The following is a 24,170-nucleotide window of genomic DNA, read 5'->3' as shown; positions in this document are numbered from 1 at the left end:
TATCCATTAGGATGGCTACTATCAAAGAAATGGAAAACAAAAGTGTTACTGAGGATGTGGAGAAATTGGAACCCTTATGCACTATTGGTAGGAATGTAAAATGGTGCAGCCACTGTGGAAAACAGTATGGCAGTTCTTCAAAAAATTAAAAACGATTACCACATGATCCAGTAATTCCAATTCTGCGTATACGCCCACAAGAATGGAAAATAAGGGCTTGAAGAGCTATCTGTACACCCATGTTCATAGCAGTGTCAGTCACAATCAGCCAAAAGGTGGAAGCAACCCAAGTATCTATCGAGAGGTGAATGGATAAACAAAATTTGGTGTATACATGCAATGGAATATTATTCAACCTTCAAAAGAAAGAAAGTCTTGACATATGCTACAACATGGATAAACCTTGAAGACATTATGCTAAGTGAAGTGAGCCAGTCACTAAAAGACAAATGCTGTATGACTCTACATATATGAGGTACCTATGGTAGTCAGATTCATAGAAACAGAAAGCAGAATGGTGGTTGCCAGGAGCTATGGGGAAGGGAAATGGGAGTTATTGTTTAATGTGTACAGTTTCAGTTTTGCAAGATAAACAGAGTTCTGGAGATGGTGATGATTGTTGGACAATAATGTGAATGTACCTCACACTGGAACTATACACTTAAAAATGATTAAGATGATAAGGCTTCCCTGGTGGCGCAGTGGTTAAGAATCTGCCTGCCAATGAAGGGGACACGGGTTCGAGCCCTGGTCCAGGAAGATCCCACATGCCGCGGAGCAACTAAGCCCGTGCATCACAACTACTGAGCCTGCGCTCTACAGCCCGTGAGCCACAACTACTGAGCCTGCGTGCCACAACTACTGAGCCCACACACCTAGAGCCCGTGCTCCACAAGAGAAGCCACCGCAGTGAGAAGTCTGCGCACCGCAACGAAGAGTAGCCCCCACTCGCCACAACTAGAGAAAGCCCGCGCACAGCAACGAAGACCCAACACAGCCAAAAATAAATTAAAAAAAGATTAAGATGATAAATTTTATATGTATTTTGCCACAATAAAAAAAATAAGAGGTTGGAGAGGTAGGCAGGAGAAGGGAATTTGAATTTTATACATTCCCTGGGTACTGCAGCTCAGGTCTGAAAGTTTGGAGCTGGCAGAATCAGTGGTTACTGAAACCAAGTGCTTTCTTTTGCTAGAGGAAATAAACACGTGGATGTAATATGCAGAAAAATATGGCTGAATTTCTACATACTATCACACACCTCCTTTTCACTATTCCCAGGGAGTGGTTCATAGCAGCAGCATCACAGTGAGGGCATATCATATTTTTTAAGTTGAGCTAACTTTATAAGGGAGAAACAACAGCCCTAAACTTGGAGAAACGGAGGTATATATATTTTATGTGGGAGCCTCAGTTTGCAACATGGGCTTTAGCCAGATGAGGGAGAGTCGTGAGAGTGGGCAGAAGTTCTCGTGAAAAAGGCATTCAGGAGTGAGGGGGGGGCTCTGGGAGAACTGCATCCCACCAGAGACATCCTGGGAGTAAGAAACTGCCCCCACTCCCAGGCGCCCACCCAGCCAGCCCTGGCCCTCTCACCTGGTGGCCATGCCGTTAGGACACCTATCGAGCTAGGTGAGGTGGTGACCCTGTGCTGCTCCTCTCTCCTAGCGGCTGCACTGCAGAATCAGGGCATCCTAGGGCAGAGAAGCTTTTCAGAGAAGGCTCTCCTGTCAGCCTCAGGCTGGGACAGGCCAGATCCCTAGGCAGATCTCAATCTGGGGGGGTGGGGGTGGGGGTGGGGGGAGGTGAGATGCCACTGGGCCACTAGGTGGCAGCAAAGTCCAGCAGGAACTGGAGCCAAGGCAGTGAGGGACAGACTTCGCTCTTCTTTCTCAAAGGGCCCCCCCCCGCCCCCCGCCCGCTGTCCCCAGGCCCTGGCAGTGGCAGAAGGGAAGCTGGGCAGGCTCCCAAGGCCATTTCTCCCCGGTGCCCTTTGGTTCTTTCTCTCCTCTCCCCTCTTCTATCATACCCCAGGGGAAAGGCCTGAGGTGATTATGAGAGGAAAGCATTCCCAAGGACTCTGAAGATCTCCTGAGGTCTGATCAGTCAGAAGGCAGAAGTGGCTGGTGTGAAGAACAAGTGTGGTGTGTGTGTGGTGTGGGTGTGTGTGGTGTGGGGTGTGTGTGTGTGTGGTGCATGCGTGGTGTGTGTGTGGTGTGTGGTGTGTGTGTGTGTGGTGTGTGTGGGGTATGTGTGTGGTGTGTGTGGTGCGTGCGTGGTGTGTGTGGTGTGTGGGGGGTATGTGTGTGGTGTGTGTGTGTGGTGTGTGGTGTGTGTGTGTGGTGTGTGTGTGGTGTGGGCTCTGGGGGTGAGTGGGGAGCTCAGCTTCCAACAGGGGCACAGAAACCCCAGGCTTTCCCCGGCTCTGCCCTTGTTGTCAGTAGTATCTTCTCTTACCCAGGGCACAGAATTGCAGAAACCTGGATTCTGCAAGGTGTGATTTCACTCTTTCTCCTCCTCCCTTCATTTAGAGATAAGGGGCTGGACCCCAGAGCAGAGAGGATTCAAATTTAACGGTTACATGGCTACATACGCTTTGCCCATGAAAGTGAGGGGGAGGGAGGCGTTTAAGCCTCTGAAACGATAATCCAGAGAAGCCCGAGTTTATCCTCTGTGTGCCTGACCTCCACAGAGCCAAGGAGCACCTGGCGCCCAGCAGGCCCTGCTGGCTGGTCCTCCTTCGCGTTGGCAGGGCTCCTTGCCTTCCCGGAATGTGTTCCTTCTTGTTTGCCACTCAGTGCCTGGCCCAAAGCCAAACCTGGGCTGCTCAGAATACCATGCCCCACTCACTTCTCTCACAGGATCTGAGACAAGGCTCTCTTCCGCCTGGGGAAAGGCCAGGCCCGCGCTGCAGCCTCATCCTACTGGTGCCGCCTTCTCTAAGGACATCGTGCTCTCCAGTGGCTGAGGGCAGAAGCACTTAGGCAGGATGCAGCTGGCACCGCGGCAAAGCAGAGAGTGGCATATTGACATCTTATCCTTTTGGCAGCCTTCTAAATTGGGCCAGAGTGGGCAAAGTGTTACTCACAAGCTGTTCATTAACTTGTTAAATGCAGAAAGGTTGGCTTAGGCTCCACTTTGGGAAAATGTGACACCCACTGCTCCTGGATTCACTCTAGCATGAAGGAGTGTTAATTGGTGTAGGATTTCTGATGGAAGTTTTTCTTTGCTGTTAGTTCCAAATACCAGGCTGGTCTGAATGCATGCTCTCTCCAGTCTGTAATTACATTTAAAAGATTTATTAAGCACTTGCTATGGACTCCTGCATGTATGCTTCTATAGATACTATGATTCTGTAATTTTCTGAGCAATAAACTGGGTACCAGGCCCTATGCAAGGTACTTTTTATGCTCATTTGACTCTCACAACAAGGAACTCTCAATACGACAATATGGTTTTCACACCTTATGCTGTGGAAACTGAGATGGATAGGCCAGAAATACAATACGGACCCCTTCAAAGAGTTTATTGAGGAGACAAGATAGAGGGAATAGCTGTATAACAGTGTAGACATGTGAGCCCTGATATGTACAGAAGGGAGTGGCATAGACTGACTCAGTGGCAAGGGGTGTGCCACACGTGTGGACTTCAGAGGGTAAGAGTTGGATCAGAGGAGAGCTGTGGGGAGGGTCCTCACCGGTTGTGTTTGGGGGGTTAACGTCAGTAAAAGGATGGTAGTGCGAAGGATGGTGCCAATGAAAGCTTAGGAGAAGCAGAGTCCCTGCTAGGGAATGGATACGTTAAGTGTGCAAAACACCTCAGGATCTAAACGCCAGGATGAGAAGGAGAGACTTGATCTTTCAGGCAATGAAGAGCCATGGGGGCTACTGGAACTTAGGAGTGATGGATAAACGTGATGGTTTAGGAATGCTGGTTTGGCAACGGGGCACAAGGTAGATTAAAAGTCCGCCAGAATAGTCTAGATGGCGGTTTCTCAACCTCAGCACTACTGCCATTTTGGGCTGCGTAATCCTTTGTTATGGGGGGTTTGTCCTGTGCATTGGTGGGTGCTCGGCCACATCCTTGGCCCACCTGATGCCAGCAGCACCTCCCACCCTTAGCTGTGACAACCAAAAACATCTCCAGACATTGCCAAATGTCCCCTGGGGGACACAGTGGCCCATGATTGAGAATCATTAGTCCAGAAGGCAGGAGGTAAGGGCTTGGACCTCAGAATGTTGGCAGGTATTTTCAGAACCAACTGCATCAATCTACTGACTTTTAGAATAGCTGACAAAAGTAAAAATGATTTCCTTGCCACAGGAAATTCGTCATCAATGCCAAAGAACTTAATGGCCTAAACTTAATGGCCTAAAGAGGCTCAGAAGTAGATCATTCTGCATATTAGAAACCTCTAGAGGATACACCAAAACTACAGATAATGTGCTCATTAGCAAGAAAGTGGCTGATATCAGGATTTCTCTCTCTACCCGCTCACCCCCAAGTCACATCTTACTCAACCACTGCTTTGAATAAGGAATGTCCAATCTGTCCACAGGCAGAAAAGCTACTGATCTGTAATTTTGCTAGGCTTGCATTCACCTTTTTAACATTTTGTTTTTGGCAGTTGGTAGAGTGGATGGATACAGCCTGGCCTGCAACGAAGAACTATGATTTACCAAGATGTATCTTTCTCTAAAGCAGGAATCAGTGAAGATCAGATAAGACCACCGTAAGAACTTTGGCTTTTACTCTGAATGAAATGAGAGACAAAGGAGTGAATAATACGCTTTAATTATATAGGCTTTAAAAGGATCTTCGTTGGCTGTGAGGCAGGCAAAGGTGGAAGCAGGGAGGTCAGTTAGGAGACTTTGGGGTGATTGTGTTGAGAGATGACAGAGGTTCTGACTCAGGTGGTAGAAGCAGAGATGGTGGAAATGGGCAGATTCTGGATATATTCTGATGGTAAAAACAACAGAATTTCCTGTCAAATTAGAGATGGAGGATAACAGAAAAAGAGTCATAAAGGATGACTCATGTTTTATGGCTTGAGAGGATGGACAGAGCTGCCATCAACTGAGATGAAGAAAGCCATGAGTGGTGTATTTTTTGGGAGGACGATCAGAAATGTACCATTGAACATGTAAAGTTTGAGATGAGTTTTAGACGTATAAGTGGGGATGTCAAGTGGGCAATAGATATATGTGTCTGGAGTTCAGGAGAGAAGTCTAGGAAATACAAATCTGGGAACTGTCAACAGATGGACGGTATGTAGTAGCAAGAGACTGGATGAGATCACCAAGGACTGAGTGTCCGTTGATAGAGGAAAGTATGGATGACTGAGCCCTGTGGCACACTGTGATCAAGAGATCAGGAAGAAAAGGAGGAACTAGCAAAGGAAACTGATGAGTGCCTGATAAAGCACAAGGAAACCCAGAAGAGTCTGGTGTTCTGGAAGGTAATTCCCATACGGCAAGGAGGAGACTGACAAATGCTGCTAATAAACCACATTTCTTTTACTGTGGCTCAACAAAATTTCTTTTCCACTTGACTATAACCCAGAAGTTTCTAACCTGGACAACTCCAAACAATTTAATGTTTAGGGTTATTCTTTCAGTACAAAAATGGCCCGAGCCCCATTTCCAACCACTATGGTCAGTCCTGAGACTCAATTTCTGCAAGAGTTTCCAAGGTTGCTTCTGTGTCTCCTGGGTTAGACCACTATGCAGTCTGCTTGTCTACTGTCTCCTGTTCCTTTAGCTATTGCCTTCTTGCCCATGATGTGCCACTCCTCATCCTTCATTCCTCCAAATGATCCACCACCAAGATAATCAGATGTATCCAAATTGCATGAAAGATTTAGAGTTAATGGAAGGCTATGGCACAAAGCCGAAAACTTCAAATTCAGTGCACACATGACTGCTTATAGCAATGTGACAGCCATTCTCTCAGGAAACTTCTCACCAGCCATGTCCTCCAGTAGGCCCCTGCCTCCTGCCGTGTTTCTGGCATGTATCCCATCTCAGTTCTTTTTATCAACCTCCCTCTACTTTCTTTCCTAGGCCTCATTCTCTTTTTCTAGGGCATCCAATGAAAATTCAGATTTCTTTCATCTTATTATTTGGAGTAACTGATCTCTCTTTGTATCCTCCTGGCCCACTTAGGCTAAACCCAGAGAGTTGACCTTTCTCAACCAAAAAGGTCCATCAAGATATTTACTTCAACAAAACAACAAGCTCTCTAGCAATAAATTATGCGACACTCCTGAAGTCAGAAAAGCTACATTCAGTTTTTGTTTTTAATAGTAGTTTTTCCTTTTGGGTAAATAAAACAGAAAAAAAAGCATTACCACTAACAAACCATACAGCAGTGTATCACAGTGGTTAAGAGCAGAGGTTCTGGAATCAGCACATCTACATTTAAACCTCATTAATTCACTTGGGCAACTCTAAGCTTTAGTCTTCTCGTCTCTAAAAGGGGGAGAGTAGTAGCATCTACCTTTATGGTTATTATTAAGTTGGAAATTTACATCAAATCCTTATAAGTCCCTGACACATAGAAAGAGCTCAATAAATGTTAGTTATTATCTATTAAACTTCAAGAAAATTTAAACTTAAATAAGTATAAAACCCAGTGTTGGTATGGCTACACAGAATTAAACATAGATTTTTTTTTTTTTTTTTTTTTTTGCGGTACGCGGGCCTCTCACTGTTGTGGCCTCTCCCATTGTGGAGCACAGGCTCTGGACACGCAGGCTCAGTGGCCATGGCTCACGGGCCCAGCCGCTCCGCGGCATGTAGGATCTTCCCGGACAGGGGCACGAACCCGTGTCCCCTGCATTGGCAGGCAGACTCTCAACCACTGCACCACCAGGGAAGCCCTAAACATAGGTTTTTATTATACATTATTAATGGTACTTGCACATTGATTCTCTTTTGAGAACTCTCTGGATATCTATATGAAGGGAAATAAATTGCTCATATGCTTTGATGTCTCAACTCCACTTTTGTATTCCTCAAGGAGATAATTTGGAATGAAAAAGTTGTTTATGAAGAGTGTTTGCAGCAATGCCATTCATAACAACATCGGAACTAACCAAAAAAAAAAAAACCCTAACTTTGGGGAGGAAACGACTATGAAAGTTATGACCTATTAACCTGTTGTAACCCCAGGTTACCATTAAACATAACAAGTAGACAATGATTAAGGGAGGAAATTTGTAAAAAGCAGAATTAAAATAGTGCTTATGCATGGGTTATAACTATGTAAAATGTGAAAATCTCTAAAAAATCAGCAGATAAGTTGAAGAGATGTCCATGGTTAGAGTTACATGTTTAGCGAGTTCCTTGTTCTCTGTCAGGTTGCTTAAGTTTGTCAAACCCTCCCCCAACAATAGCTTGGTATTATGCAAGCCTCAAAAGTTACGCTGATTAACAGGGCATTTTGATTTCTGCTTTAATACCATGGAAAGATGGGCTTTTTTTGGATAAATTGCTTCTATATTTGTATTTAGTTATTCAACGAATAATAACCAGTGTCTATGCGCCAGGCACTATACTAAGCAGCATGGATTCAGTGGTGATGAGACATCGTCCCTGGCCTCCAGGGCTTCTAGTTTAGTGGCAAGACTGGAAAATCTTGCCACTATAAATCACCTATAATTTTACACCACCAAAAATTATAGGTGATTTGGGCACACTGGAAGGGTTCATGATTCTAGGGTATTGTTTAACAAGGAAAGCAAATTAGTCTGGTGCATCAGGGAAGATTTCCCTGAGGAAGAGATTCCATAGGAATTTCCCTGATGAAGAGTGCTGGAGAGTTAGAGGGGGAGAGAACAGCAAGTAGGAAGGCTTTAAGGGGAGAAAAGAATGTGCTCTGCTGGAGGAACTAAAAGAAGGTCTGCAGAGTTGGGGAACAATAAAATAGGGCAAGAGGGATCTAGCTCATAGAGAGGCAAGAGAAGCAGGAAGAGGCCAGATTGTGCAGAGCTTTATTAAAGATATTGGCAGGATATGAAACCGACTGGGGGATGGACAATATGTGTGAATACTGGAGGACTACTTTACAAGATATTGTGGCAGTCCAGATGAGAGATGATGGTTGCCCGGATGACAGTGGTGGCATTGGTGAGAGAAATCCATGGAGTTAAGGATATTCAAGATGTAGAATCAACACGACTAGGAGATTGGGAAATGTGAAGTGTGTGTGAGAGAGAGACAAGTAAAGGATGACTCCTAGATTTCTGGCTAGAATTGGGTGGGGCAGTGGTGCCATTTCCTGAGGTAGAAATACTGATAGAGCAGATTTGATGGGGAAAGATGAGTTGAGCTTTGGGATTTGTTGGGTTTGAGTTGCCTGTGAAATATCCAAGGGAAGATGTAGGCTGGTAAATGGATATTCAGGTAGAAGTTTGGCAGAGGTCAGGAAAGAAGTATAGGTCTGATATGCCCAAATCTATCACTGGCCTGGGGAAAGGATGGGAGAGCCTAGGAAGTGTGTACAGAATGAGAAAAGGGATATGGGAACAAAAACCTGAGAATCTGCAGCAAATAGACAAGAAACTGGCAAGTAAGAAAGAGTGGTCAAGGAAGTACTAGAAAAACTAGGTATCACATCAATTAAAGGAAGAGTTGTTTGAAAAGGAGGGTTTAATGTTGCTAGGAGGACTAGTAAAATGAGAACCATTAGTGCTCTTGTTGAGAATTTTTTGTAGAGTGGTGGGCACAGAGTCTAGATTACCGTGGGTTGAGAAGTGGGCAGAAGGTGAGAAACTGACACTTTAGATCTGGCTGTAAAGAGGAAGAAAGCAAAAGGTCAATATCTAGAGAGAGACATGAGGTCATGCTTTTATTTATTTTTAAAGATGGGGAGATTTAATACATATGTACATCTAACTGCTGATGGAAAAGAGCCAGTAGAGAGAGGGTCCTGCTGCTGCTGCTGCTGTGTGTGAAGGAACTGTCTGCATAAAAATCCCTGTGCACAGGTGAAGGCATTAGCCATAGCTATGAGGGTCAATGTGATAGGCGTGAGGAAGGCTCAAAGGTGGGTATAGATATAGTTAGATTTGTAGATTTGGTGTCAGGAAAGTTGAAGTTCATGACAGTTCCTATTTTCTCTCTGAAGTTGGAGAGTGTGGGAGGAGGTGAGGGCTTCACAGGTTTGTGGAACGAAGACTGAGGCAGTAGCTGTGGAGAGCTAGAGTGTGAGCTGGCAAGGGAAGCATGGCCAAGGGCAGAGAAACTTGTCCTAGCCTGCGTCGTGGGGGACAGGTTTTCTTCTAAATACAGGTTGCTCTGTTTTGGTACATGGAGGGAAAAGAGCCAGGCAGTAATTCTTCTGGCTTTTATCCCAAACTGCAGGATCCGAGATGAATTTTTTCCTGAGTAATGGTAACTCGTCCCTAGTACTAACACTCTAGTTGGCTACCTCCTCCTTTGACACTCTGACACGTATGTTTTCCTTACACAAGAAGACTTAATTTAAATGCATCTGGCACTTGATTTTTTCCTTGGTGGAGTTTCACTTGCTTCATTTTGGAACTTAGTGACCAATTTCCCCAGTTTTGTACAGTGTACCACCTTTGCTTAGTACCATTTATTTGACTCAATTCCTTTAAGTCCTTTCTTTTGTATGAGTTTTCCCCAGGCTGCTGCTCTTGTTCTACTTCCCATCTTTCATATACATGAAATCTGAAAGGAAGTACAATGTAGAGCTTTTAAAATGCTTTAGGTCAGTACATTGATGTCAGGAGCTGATCCAAATATGATCTAATATATAAAACAAAGCCAGTTATTATATACATTTTGTTACCTAGCAGTTAATTGAGATGACAGTTTCTCACTATTGGTTTCTGTAATATACTTGCTGAATTTAGGACATTTATAAAGTGAGGCAAGATTACATTTAAAATGTTCAAGCAAGGAGTTTTTGCTATCATTTTCTGGAAGAGGGAGAAAGGTACAAGTGGAAAGACTGTGAGAAGGGGAGATGGAGGCCCTGCACTTGAGTCATGGCCCTGTCACTTGAAATCATGTGACTGAGCTCCACTAAGTTTGTTTCTTATCTATAAAATCAGAATAATAAGGAAAACAACCAAGATGGTGGAGTAGAAAGACCCTGAGCTCACCTCCTCTCACAAGCACAACAAAATCACAACTATCTACAGAACAACCATTGATGAAAAAATACTGGAACCTACCAGAAAAGATTTTCTACAACTAAAGACATAAAGAAGGAACCACAATGAGCAGGGGAGGAGGTGTGGACTCGTGATATAATTAAATTCCATACCCCCTGGGTAGAAGACCCACAGATTGGAGAATAATTATACTGCAGAGGTTCTGCTACAGGAGTGAGAATTCTGAGCTCCACAACAGGCTGCTCAACCTGGGAGTCTGGCACCGGGAAGATGAGCCCCCAGAGCATTTGGCTTTGAAGGCCAGTGGGGCTTAATTACAGGAGCCCCACAGTACTAGGGGAAACAGAGACTTCACTCTTAAAGGGGGCACGCAAAATCTCATGCATACTGGGACCCAAGGCAAAAGCAGTAATTTGATAGGAGCCTGGGCCAGACCTACCTCTTGGTCTTAGAGTCTCCTGGAGAGGTGGGAGGGTGGCTGTGGCTCACCCTGGGGACACAGACACTGGTGGCAGACGTATTGGGGAACATTCAACCTCAAGAACACTCCCGGCAGCTGCCATATTGGCTCATTAGTGCCAAGCCCTGGCCCCACTCAATAGCCTGTAGGCTCTAGTGCTAGGATGACTCAGGCCAAACAACTAACTGGGTGGGGACACAGCCCCACCCATTGGCAGACAGGTGGCCTAAAGACTAAAGAGATCACAGCCACCTCTAGACACTCCCCTAGTCATGGCCTAGCCCACCAGAGGGCCAAGACCCAGCTCCACAAACCAGTGGACAGGCACCAGCACCTCCCACCAGGAAAGCTTGCACAAGCCTCTAGACCAGTTTCACCCACCGGGGAGCAGACATCAGAAGCAAGAAAATTATGATCCTGAAACACAGGCCAGACCCTACCCTGGGACCGGCTGGGCCCTGCCTTTGCCCACCAGCAGGGCAACGCAACCTTCAGGACACTCCAGACCCCATACCCAACTGTGTCAGGAACTGGCCCTCTCCCACCAATGATCTGAAATGAGATCTGGGATCCCTGGGCCCTGCAGCCAGACTTCAGGAACCAGCTCTGCCTGCCAGAAGCCCAGCACCGACCCCAGGATCTGGTTTCACCTGCCAGTAGGTGGGCAACAGCCCCAGAGTCTTCAGGACCCTGACACTACCTACCAGCGAGACAGCACTAGCCCTGGGGCTCCCTAGGATTCCGTAACCAGCGACCTCAGGACCAGGCCCTGCTAAACAACATACAGCAGAATCCGCGCAAAGTAGGGCCCGTTAACCAACCAGACTAGAGGCTAACCAAGCCTACCAGACAGCCCATACAGTCAGCCCGCTACACAGAAGGACCCATGCAGCCCTCTTAGGGGGAACCTCTAGAGCATATAGCCTGGGTGATGAGAGAGGAATGCACTGCGGGGATGCACAGGCTGCCTCCTACAGAGGGTCATGTCTCCAAGGTTGAGAAACGTAGGTAACCTATGACATACATAAAATGCAAACAGCAACTGAGACAACATTAGGTGGCAGAAAAATATGTTCCAGGTGAAGGAACAAGATAAAACTGCAGAACAACTACTAAGTGAAGTGGAGATAGGCAATCTACCTGAGAAAGAGTTCAGAGTAATGATCTTAAAGATGATTAAAGAACTCGGGAGGAGAATGGATGCACAGAGCGAGAAGTTAGAAGTTTTTAACAAAGAGTTAGAAAATATAAAGAACAATCAAACAGAGATGAACAATACAATAACTGGAATGAAAAATACACTACAAGGAATCAATAGTAGACTAAAGGATTCAGAAGAACAGATTAGTGAGCTGGAAGACAGAAGGGTGGAAATCACTGCAGTTAAACAGAAAAAAGATAAAAGAATGAAAAGAAATGAGGACAGTTTAAGAGACCTCTGGGACAACATCAGGCACACTAATATTTGCATTATAGGGGTCCCAGAAGGAGAACCTCCCTAACCTGGGAAAGGAAACAGTCACCTAAGTCCAGGAAGCACAGAGGCCCACACAGGATTAACCCAAAGAGAACAACCAAGACACATTTTAATCAACATTACAAAAATTAAAGATAAAAAGAGAATACAAAAGCAGCAAGGGAAAAGCAACAAACAATATACGAGGGAACTCCTGTAAGGCTATAAGCTGATTTTTCAGCAAAAATTCTGCAGGCAAGAAGGGAGTGGCACGATATACTTAAAGTGATGAAAGGAAAAACCTACAACCAAAAATACTCTACCCAGCAAGGCTCTCATTCAGATTTGATGGAGAAATCAAAAGCTTTAGAGACAAGCAAAAGCTAAAAGAATTCAGCAACACCAAACCAGCTTTACAACACATGTTAAAGGAACTTATCTAGGTGAAAAATAAAAGGCTATGTTTAGGAACAAGAAAATTATGGAATGAAAAAGCTCACTGGTAAAGGCAAACATATAGTAAAGGTAGGAAATCATCCACACACAAAGGCAGTATGGAGGTTAAAAGACAAAAGTAGTAAAATCATCTGTATCCACAATAAGCATTTAAGGGATACACAAAACAATTAGATGTAAAACATGATATCAAAACCAGTAATCGTGAGGGGTGAATACAAATGCAGGGTATTTTAAATGCACTTGAAATTAAGAGATCAGCAATTTAAAACAATCATGTATATAATACACTGCTATACAAAAACCTCATGGTAATGGCAAACCAAAAATCTATACTAGATATACACCCCAAAAAAGAAAAAGGAATCCAAATATAACACTAAAGATAGCCATCAAGTCACAAAATAGAGAACAAAAGAAGAAAGGGTGGGGGGAAGACCTACAAAAACAAATTCAAAACAATTAATAAAATGGCATTAAGAACATACATATCGAGGATTTCCCTGGCGGCGCAGTGGTTAAGAATCCACCTGCCAGGCTTCCCTGGTGGTGCAGTGGTTGAGAGTCCGCCTGCTGATGCAGGGGACGTGGGTTCGTGCCCCGGTCCGGGAAGATCCCAGATGCCGCGGAGCGGTTGGGCCCATAAGCCATGGCCGCTGAGCCTGCACGTCTGGAGCCTGTGATCCGCAATGGGAGAGGCCACAACAGTGAGAGGCCCGCGTACTGCAAAAGAAAAAAAAAAAGAAAAGAATCCACCTGCCAATGCAGGGGTCATGGGTTTGAGCCCTCGTCTGAGAAGATCCCACATGCCGCGGAGCAACAAAGCCCGTGCGCCACAACTACTGAGCCTGCGCTCTAGAGCCCACAAGCCACAACTACTGAACCCGTGTGCCACAACTACTGAAGCCCATGCACCTAGAGCCCATGCTCCACAACAAGAGAAGCCACCGCAATGAGAAACCCAGGCACTGCAACAAAAAGTAGCCTCTGCTCACCACAACTAGAGAAAGCCTACGTGCAGCAACAAAAGACCCAACATAGCAGAAAAAAAAAAAAAAGATAATTATCTTAAATATAAACAGACTAAATGCTCCAACCAAAACACAGACTGGCTGAATGGATATAAAAAAAGACCCGTATATATGCTGCCTACAAAAGACTCACAGATCTAGAGACACATACAGACTGAAAGTGAGGAGAAGGAAAAAGGTATTCCACACAAATGGAAATCAAAAGAAAGCCAGAGTAGCAATGCTTATATCAGCCAAAATAGACTTTATATTTATTTATTTATTTATTGGTGGTACGTGGGCCTCTCACTGCCGCGGCCTCTCCCGTTGCGGAGCACAGGCTCTGGACCGCAGGCTCAGTGGCCATGGCCCACGGGCCCAGCCGCTCCGCGGCATGTGGGAGCTCCCTGGAACGGGGCACAAACCTGTGTCCCCTGCATCGGCAGGCAGACTCTCAACCACTACACCACCAGGGAAGTCCCAAAATAGACTTTAAAATAAAGACTGTTACAAGAGACAAAGAAGGATACTACATAATGATCAAGGGATCAATCGAAGAAGAAAATATAACAATTGTAAATATATATATATATATATATATATATATATATACATACATACACACACACATGCACCCAACGCAGGAACATCTCAATATATAAGGCAAATATTAACAGAAACAAAAGGAGAAATCAACAGTAACAGAATAGTAGGGGGCTTTTTTTTTTTTTTTATTGCTGTACGCAGGCCTCTCACTGTTGTGGCCTCTCCCATTGCGGAGCACAGGCTCCGGACGCGCAGGCTCAGGGGCCATGGCTCACGGGCCCAGCTACTCTGCGGCATGTAGGATCTTCCCAGACTGGGGCACAAACCCGTGTCCCCTGCATTGGCAGGTGGACTCTCAACCACTGCAGCACCAGGGAAGCCCAGTAGGGGGCTTTTTAACACCCCACTTATATCAATGGACAGATCATCCAGACAGAAAATCAATAAAGAAACACAGACCTTAAATAACACATTAGGCCAGATGATATTTATAGATCATTATATCCGAAAGCAGCAAAATACACATTCTTTTCATGTACACATGGAACGTTCTCCAGGATAGATCACATGCTAGGCCACAAAACAAACCTTGGTAAATTTCACAAAATCGAAATCGTATGAAGCATCTTTTTTTCCCCCCAACCACAACACTATGAGACTAGAAATCAGCTACAAGAAAAAAAAAAACTGCAAAAGACACAAACATGTCGGAGGCTAAACAATATGCTACTAAACAATCAATGGATCACTGAAGAAATCAAAGAAGAAATCAAAAAATACCTAAAGACAGGGCTTCCCTCGTGGCGCAGTGGTTGAGAGTCCACCTGCCAATGCAGGGGACACGGGTTCGTGCCCCGGTCTGGGAAGATCCCACATGCTGCGGAGTGGCTGGGCCCATGAGCCAAGGCCACTGAGCCTGCACATCCGGAGCCTGTGCTCCGCAACGGGAGAGGCCACAACAGTGAGAGGCCCGCATACCGCAAAAAAAAACCCCCCAAAAACCTAGAGACAAATGAAAACAAAAATACCATGATCCAAAACCTATGGGACTCAGCAAAAGCAGTTCTAAGAGGGAAGTTTATAGCGATACATGCTTATCTCAGGAAATGAGAAAAATCTCAAATAAAGAACCTAATCTTATACCTAAAGCAACTAGAGAAAGAAGAACAAACAAAACCCAAAGTCAGTAGAAGGCAATAAATCACAAATATCAGAGCAGAAATAAATGAAATAGAGGCAAAGAAAAAAAATCAATGAGTCGAAAAGCTGGTTCTTTGAAAAGATAAACAAAATTGATGAACATTTAGCCAGACTCATCAAGAAAAAAAGGGAGAGGGCACAAATCAATAAAATCAGAAATGAAAAAGAAGTTACAACCGACATCACAGAAGTACAAAGAATGATAAGAGACTACTATGAACAATTATATACCAATAAAATGTACAACCTAGAAGAAATAGCCAAATTCTTAGAAAGGTACAATCCACAAGACCAAACTAGGAGGAAATAGAAAATATGAACAGACCAATTAGCAGTACTGAAAGTGAATCAGTAATTTAAAAATCCCAACAAACAAATGTCCAGGACCAGATGGCTTCACGGGTGAATTCTACTAAACATTTAGAGAAGAGTTAACACCTATCCTTCTGAAACTATTCCAAAAATTGCAGAGGAAGAAACACTTCTGAACTCATTCTATGAGGCCACCATCATCACCTTGAGACCAAAACCAGACAAAGATATCACACACAAAAGACAATTACAGGCCAATATCACTGATGAACATAGATGCAAAAATTCTCAACAAAATACTAGCAAACCAACTCCAACAATACATTAAAAGGATCATACACCATGATCAAGTGGGATTCATCCCAGGGATGCAAGGATTTTTCAATATCTGCAATTCAATCAATGTGATACACCACATTAACAAACTGAAGAATAAAAACCATATGATCATCTCAACAGATGCAGAAAAAGCTTCTGATAAAATTCAACATTCAGTTATGAAAAAAACTCTCCAGAAAGTAGGCACAGAGGGAACCTACCTGAACATAATAAAGGTCACATATGACAAACCCACAGCTAACATCATGCTCAATGGTGAAAAGCTGAAAGCATTCCCGCTAAGGTCAGGAATTAGACAAGGATGCTCACTCTTGCCACTTTTATTCAACATGGTTTTAGCAGTCCTAGCCACAAGAATCAGAGAAGAAAAAGAAATAAAAGGAATCTAAACTGGAAAAGAAGTAAAACTGTCACTGTTTGCAGATCACATGATACTATACATAGAAAATCCTAAAGGTGCTACCACAAAACTATTAGAGTTCATCAATGAATTCAGTAAAGTTGCAGGATACAAAATTAATAAACAGTTCCTATTCACTAACAATGAAATATCAGAAAGAGAAATTAAGGCAACAACCCCGTTTACCATCACATCAAAAAGAATAAAATACCTAGGAATAAACCTACCTAAGGAGGCAAAAAAAACCACTGTACTCTGAAAACTATAAGACGCTGATGAAAGAATTGAAGATGACACAAACAGGTGGAAAGATATACAATGTTCTTGGATTGGAAGAATCAATATTAAAATGACCATATTATCTAAGGCAATCTACAGATTCAATGCAATCCCTACCAAATTACCAATGGCATTTTTCAAAGAACTAGAACAAAAAAATTTTAAACTTGTACAGAAACACAGAAGACCCTGAATAGCTAAAACAATCTTAAGAATGGAGCTGGAGGAATCAGGCTTCTTGACTGTAGACTATACAACAAAGCTACAGTAATCGAAACAGTATGGCACTGGCACAAAAACAAACACATAGATCAATGGAACAGGACAGAAAGCCCAGAAAGAAACCCATGAACTTATGATCAGTTAAGGTACAAAAAAGGAGGCAAGAATATACAATGTAGAAAAGACAGTCTCTTCAATAAGTGGTGCTGGGAAAACTGGACAGCTATATATAAAAGAATTAAATTAGAACATTCTCTAACACCATAAAAAAATAAACTCAAAATGGATTAAAGACCTAAACATAAGACTGGATACTATAAACCTCCTAAAGGGAAACACAGGCCTAAATCACAACAGTATTTTTCTGGAACTGTCTCCTAGAGTGGAAACAAAAGCAAAAATAAACAAATGGGACCTAATTAAACTTACAAGCTTTTGCACAGCAAAGGAAACCATAAACAAAACAAAAAGACAACCTACAGAATGGGAGAAAATATTTGCAAATAATGCAACTGACAAGAGATTAATTTCCAAAATATACAAACAGCTCATACAGTCATACAGCTCAATGTCAAAACAACAACAAAACAAACAATCCAATCAAAAAATGGGCAAAAGACCTAAAGAGACATTTCCCCAAAGAAGACATACAGATGACTAACAGACACATGAAAAGATGCTTATCATCGCTAATTATTAGAGAAATGCAAATCAAAACTACAATGAGGTTACACCTCACTGGTCACCGGTCAGAATGGCCATCATTAAAAAGTCAACAAAGGGTGTGGAGAAAAGGGAACCCTCCTACGTTGTTGGTGGGAATGGAAACTGGTGCAGCCACTATGGAGAACAGTGTGGAGTTCCTTATAAAACTAAAAATAGAGTTACCATATGATACAGCAATCCCAATCCTGCATACATAGGGAGGAGACTCTAATTTGAAAAGATACATGCACCCCAATTTTCACAGCAGCATTATTTACAACAGCCTAGACATTGGAGCAACCTAAATGTCCATCGACAGATGAATGGATAAAGAAGATATGGTATATTCATATATATATATATATATATATAAGCAACATAGATGAGCCTAGAGATTATCATATTAAGTGAAGTCAAAGACAAATATCACATATCACTTATATGCAGAATTTCAAAACATGACACAATGAACTAATTTACAAAACAGAAAAAGACTCACAAGACAGAAAACAAACTTATGGTCACCAAAGGGGAAAGTGGGGGTGAGGGATAAATTAGGAATCTGGGATTAACAGATACACACTACTATATATAAGATTGGTAAAGAACAAGGACCCACTGTATAGCACAGGGAACTATACTTAATATCTTGTAATAACCTATAATAGAAAATGGAAAAAAATCTGAAAAAGAATATATACATGTATAACTGAATCACTTTGCTATACACCTGAAACACTGTAAATCAACCATAATTCAATACAAAAATAATACCTGGAAAAAACTTGACAATTAAATGAGATTATAATTATATATAATAACGTATATAAAGTACTTTGCACGTTATAGAGTGATACAAAGGTTAGTTGTCATTTACCACCCTTGAGTAAGTTTTCTCTTTTGACATAACAGTATTTATCAGGCCATTTTTCACACAGCTGAATGGGTGCACTATAAAACTAAGTTTTCAAACTTGCTGCTAGTCTTAAAATGGACTGGTAGTAGGACAGAGAAACAGGTTTATTTTTGTGTGTACTATATGCTTTTCACACCATACTGAATCCTCATTGTACCTGCTTAAACAGACTACAACACTTCGTTTTGCAGATGAGGCTACTGAATCTGAAACTTGCCCAAGACTATAAGTGTATAACTGATAGTGCTTGGATTTGCAACATTCATGCTCTTTCCCACACCATAGCATGTAAATTTCTGTAACTATTTTCCCTTTTTCTAAGTGATGGAAGAAAAAAATTTCAGTATCAGTAAATAACCATATGAGTTTGCCATTTCAATGGAATACCTATTATTAAAACATATAGTCAATATGGATATAGTAAAAACTATCGATAAAAATAATAAGACATATCAGAAATATAATCCACTTGTTTTTAAATTATTCTGATCCAATTAGGACTAGTGCTTAGGAACTTCAACAGCTATCTAGCCAAAGGGCAGAAATATTTTGATCTGGACAGTGTTAAATAGAAAACTCAATGATATTTTTGACTACCATCTGAAGCTGGGTTTATATATGGTGACCTTTCAATTCCATATGAGACACAGGTTGGACAAGTGTGAGTTACTTATGGATCAATACAACAGGATATTTGAAAGCAGGGGTTCAGTGTAATAACTGCTCAATCCACTTTTGAATAAACTGCTTACCCACTGAATATTTTTAAATTGAATTCTGCACACTAGATCCTTTTGACTCTAAAAGAAGGGAGCACAATACCAGCAAAAGATCTTTTCCCTATTGTGTATCATGTAATATCAATGGTATATGGTCAAGCAGGTGTATAACTTACAGGCTTTTATAGTATCTAGTGAAGTATTACAAGTAGACTCAAGTTCTCCTGTCATTTACAATGCTAACACTTACAAATGGCATACTCAAAAGTTTTACAGAAGTAGACTAACCTGTGGTACAATCCAATCATGCTATGTATCTGGAAAAGGAGACCTTAGATTTAGTCTTTTTCTTTTTTTTAGGCTGTACTAGTATAGTTCAAAAAATAATTTATTTCTGGCACGAATCTTAGGGAGTCAGGAAAGATTGCTCCCATATGTACTATCTTAAGAGGGAGACAATCTGACACTTAAACAGACATACTTTGTACTATTCATTATCAGAAAGACAACAACTTTTCCCAGAGAGAATCTGACCCTTTCGCAGTCTAGACTAGATGCCTAAGTCAACAGTTATTTAAACAATATTGCTTTCTTATCATATCTACACTCCTGGCCTCAGCAACCTGTGTCCTTTTGCTGTCCCTTCCTCCCTATTTCACCTCAATGGCTGATTGCCAGTTCCTAATCTTTTTTTCCTGCTCCCAGCTTCCATTAGGTACACTTTTTTATCCCAAATATACTGACTTGAAATGGAAACTTTTTTGGTAGCTTTCTCTTTGACTTTTAGTTTCAACTTGTGTTCACTGAGGCCTGCTATGTGACCTGTACTTATTTACACTTACTGGGTTTTCCCTTCCCGACTAAAAGGAACTGGGTTACTGCCTCTGTGGTCACTGAGTGGTGAGGTTATTTTGGGCCATGCGGGCTGGGGGCAGGGTTAGGCTGGGGAGGTAGCTGAAATAAGTTTCATGGCTGAAGCTAATCTTTGGCTTTCAAGTCCCATACACATTGCAATCTAATTCTCATTAGAAATAGAATATGTGCATCTAACATATCATTTAAATTATTAATTATCTGAAATAACTCTGAAAAAACATATCCATGATTTAGGAGGGATAGCTTTTCTTTTTTACTCTTAGCTCCACATTTTAAAAGTTACATTGTCTGCATTTTGAATTAAGTGAAAGGGCTGAGAAAGGTCACTTTTTCTCCTTTACATCTCAAAAATAAACCAACTTTGTCTGTACGTTTCAGATACAATAGTCCTCAAATCACCATGACTAACTGAAAGCAATTGTCAGATTAAGGATAGAGAGGAGAGGAAAAATGACTATCAGAAAGCAGAAATATTTATCTGAAAAACCAGGTAATCTTGGGAAGTTATCAGCTATAAGTTTTAAAACCACAGAACTTTGGATATAAGGAAAGAGTGTGTGCATGGCTAATAGACGAGGTGAAGGAAAGCTTGTTATGAGTCCAGAGTAGCAAGGCAGCCCACTCACTGAGCAAACTAAGATGTCCACCAAGACATTTATTTTGATGAAGTTGTTTAATATTCCCCCTTTCTTAAAGCACTCCGGGAATCAGATGGGGGAAAATGGACTAACACCATTTTATCAAGTATTGGCAAAAGTTATAGCTGGGAAAGTCTTTGCATGGTGAATGGAAGAGATCTCACAGAACTGAGTAACCGATTCTCTTAATATTTAGATGTTGAATTAGGTTAGGTCTTGATCTGCTTCTAGCCAGTTGATCTCTTCAAATATGTCAACTGACATTCAAAGAAAGATAGACAAGATGAAAAGGCAGAGGGCTATTTACCAGATGAAGGAACAAGATAAAACCCCAGAAAAACAACTAAATGAAGTGGAGATAGGCAACCTTCCAGAAAAAGAATTCAGAATAATGATAGTGAAGATGATCCAGGACCTCGGAAAAAGAATGGAGGCAAAGATTGAGAAGATGAAAGAAATGTTTAACAAAGACCTAGAAGAACTAAAGAACAAACAGAGAGAGATGAACAATAACTGAAATGAAAACTACACTAGAAGGAATCAATAGCAGAATAACTGAGGCAGAAGAACGGATAAGTGACCTGGAAGACAGAATGATGGAATTCACTGCCGTGGAACAGAATAAACAAAAAAGAATGAAAAGAAATGAAGACAGCCTAAGAGACCTCTGGGACAACATTAAACACAACAACATTTGCATTATAGGGGTCCCAGAAGGAGAAGAGAGAGAGAAAGGACATGAGAAAATATTTAAAGAGATTATAGTCGAAAAATTCCCTAACATGGGAAAGGAAATAGCCACCCATGGCTAGGAAGCACAGAGAGTCCCATTCAGGATAAACCCAAGGAGAAACACGCCGAGACACACAGTAATCAAATTGGCAAAAATTAAAGACAAAGAAAAATTACTGAAAGCAGCAAGGGAAAAATGACACGTAACATACAAGGTAACTCCCATAAGGTTAAGAGCTGATTTCTCAGCAGAAACTCTACAAGCCAGAAGGGAGTGGCATGATATACTTAGTGATGAAAGGGGAGAACTTACAACCAAGATTACTCTACCCAGCAAAGATCTCATTCAGATTCGATGGAGAAATCAAAAGCTTTACAGACAAGCAAAAGCTAAGAGAATTCAGCACCACCAAACCAGCTCTACAACAAATGCTAAAGGAACTTCTCTAAGTGGGAAACACAAGAGAAGAAAAGGACCTACAAAAACAAACCCAAAACAATTAAGAAAATGGTCACAGGAACATAAATATCGATAATTACCTTAAACGCGAATGGATTAAATGCTCCAACCAAATGACACAGGCTTGCTGAATGGATACAAAAACAAGACCCATATATATGCTCTCTACAAGAGACCCACTTCAGACCTAGGGACACATACAGACTGAAAGTGAGGGGATAGAAAAAGATATTACATGCAAATGGAAATCAAAAGAAAGCTGGAGTAGCAATACCCATATCAAATAAGACTTTAAAATAAAGAATGTTACAAGAGACAAGGAAAGACACTTCATAATGATCAAGGGATCAATCCAAGAAGAAGATATAACAATTATAAATATATATGCACCCAACATAGGAGCAGCTCAATACATAAGGCAACTGCTAACAGCTCTAAAAGAGGAAATCGACAGTAACACAATAATAGTGGGGGACTTTAACACCTCACTTACACCAATGGACAGATCATCCAAAGTGAAAATAAATAAGGAAACAGAAGCTTTAAATGACACAATAGACCAGATAGATTTAATTGATATTTATAGGACATTCCATCCGAAAACAGCAGATTACACTTTCTTCTCAAGTGCGCATGGAACATTCTCCAGGATAGATCACATCTTGGGTCACAAATCACAAATCAATCCTCAGTAAATTTAAGAAAACTGAAATCATATCAAGCATCTTTTCTGACCACAATGCTATGAGATTAGAAATGAATTACAGGAAAAAAAAAGGTAAAAAACACAAACTCATGGAAGCTGAACAATACGTTACTAAATAACTGAGACATCACTGAAGAAATCAAAGAGGAAATCAAAAAATACATAGAGACAAATGACAATGAAAACACGATGATCCAAAACCTATGTGAATCGGCAAAAGCAGTTCGAAGAGGGAAATTTATAGCTATACAAGCGTACCTGAAGAAACAAGAAAAATCTCAAATAAAGAATCTAACCTTACACCTAAAGGAAAGAAGAACAAACAAAACCCAAAGTTAGCAGAAGGAAAGAAATCATAAAGATCAGAGAAGAAAGAAATGAAATAGAAACAAAGAAAACAATAGCAAAGATCAATAAAACTAAAAGCTGGTTCTTTGAGAAGATAAACAAAATTGATAAACCATTAGCCAGACTCATCAAGGAAAAGAGGGAGAGGACTCAAATCAATAAAATTAGAAATGAAAAAGGAGAAGTTACAACAGACACCACAGAAATACAAAGCATCCTAAGAGACTACTACAAGCCACTCTATGCCAATAAAATGGACAACCTGGAAGAAATGGACAACTTATTAGAAAGGTATAACCTGCCAAGACTGAACTAGGAAGAAATAGAAAATATGAACAGACCAATCACAAGTAATGAAATTGAAACTGTGATTAAAAATCTTCCAACAAAGAAAAGTCCAGGACCAGATGGCTTCACATGTGAATTCTATCTAACATTTAGAGAAGAGCTAACACCCATCCTTCTCAAAGTCTTCCAAAAAGTTGCAGAGGAAGGAACACTCCCCACACTCACTCTATGAGGCCACCATCACCCTGATACCAAAACCAGACAAAGATACTACAAAAAAAGAAAATTACAGACCAATATCACTGATGAATATAGATGCAAAAATCCTCAACAAAATACTAGCAAACAGAATCCAACAACACATTAAAAGGATCATACACCATGATCAAGTGGGATTCATCCCAGGGATGCAAGGATTATTCAATATATACAAATCAATCAATGTGATACACCATATTAACAAATTAAAGAATAAAAACCATATGATCATCTCAGTAGATGCAGAAAAAGCTTTTGACAAAATTCAACACCCATTTATGATAAAAACTCTCCAGAAAGTGGGCATAGAGGAGCCTACCTCAACATAATAAAGGCCATATATGACAAACCAACAGCAAACATCATTCTCAATGGTGAAAAACTGAAAGCATTTCCTCTAAGATCAGGAACAAGACAAGGATGTCCACTCTCACCACTATTATTCAACACAGTTTTGGAAGTCATAGCCATGGCAATTAGAGAAGAAAAAGAAATAAAAGTATACAAATTGGAAAAGAAGAAGTAAAACTGTCACTGTTTGCAGGTGATATGATACTACACAAACAGAATCGTAAAGATGCCACCAGAAAACTACTACAGCTAATCAATGAATTTGGTAAAGTTGCAGGATACAAAATTAATGCATAGAAACCTCCTGCATTCCAATACACTAATGATGAAAAATCTGAAAGAGAAATTA

At 41.4% G+C, this 24,170-nt stretch overlaps 1 protein-coding gene across 10 annotated transcripts in view; it reads right to left on the bottom strand.

Annotated features, from left to right (window-relative positions):
• Window positions 1-24,170, bottom strand: part of SENP8 (SUMO peptidase family member, NEDD8 specific) — a 69,219-nt gene that overhangs the window by 25,094 nt on the left and 19,955 nt on the right. For 2 of the 10 annotated variants that reach the window (XR_012330199.1, XR_004525234.2), the window contains exon 3: window positions 3,089-3,277. The exons of 3 other annotated variants lie outside the window; for them this stretch is intronic. The gene's annotated coding sequence lies outside the window, so the exon portion shown is untranslated. Of the gene's footprint in view, window positions 1-1,596; window positions 10,540-10,583; window positions 12,986-24,170 lie in introns of those variants that run through there. 5 more of the 10 variants (XR_004525231.2, XR_004525232.2, XR_012330203.1 and 2 more) reach the window with 5 other exon arrangements.

This window comes from Tursiops truncatus, chromosome 2, assembly GCF_011762595.2.
Source record: "Tursiops truncatus isolate mTurTru1 chromosome 2, mTurTru1.mat.Y, whole genome shotgun sequence".
In the NCBI taxonomy this organism is placed as follows: Eukaryota; Metazoa; Chordata; class Mammalia; order Artiodactyla; family Delphinidae; genus Tursiops; species Tursiops truncatus.
The sequence above is the reverse complement of the archived record's forward strand: the minus strand, read 5'-3'. Positions and strand labels throughout refer to the sequence as shown.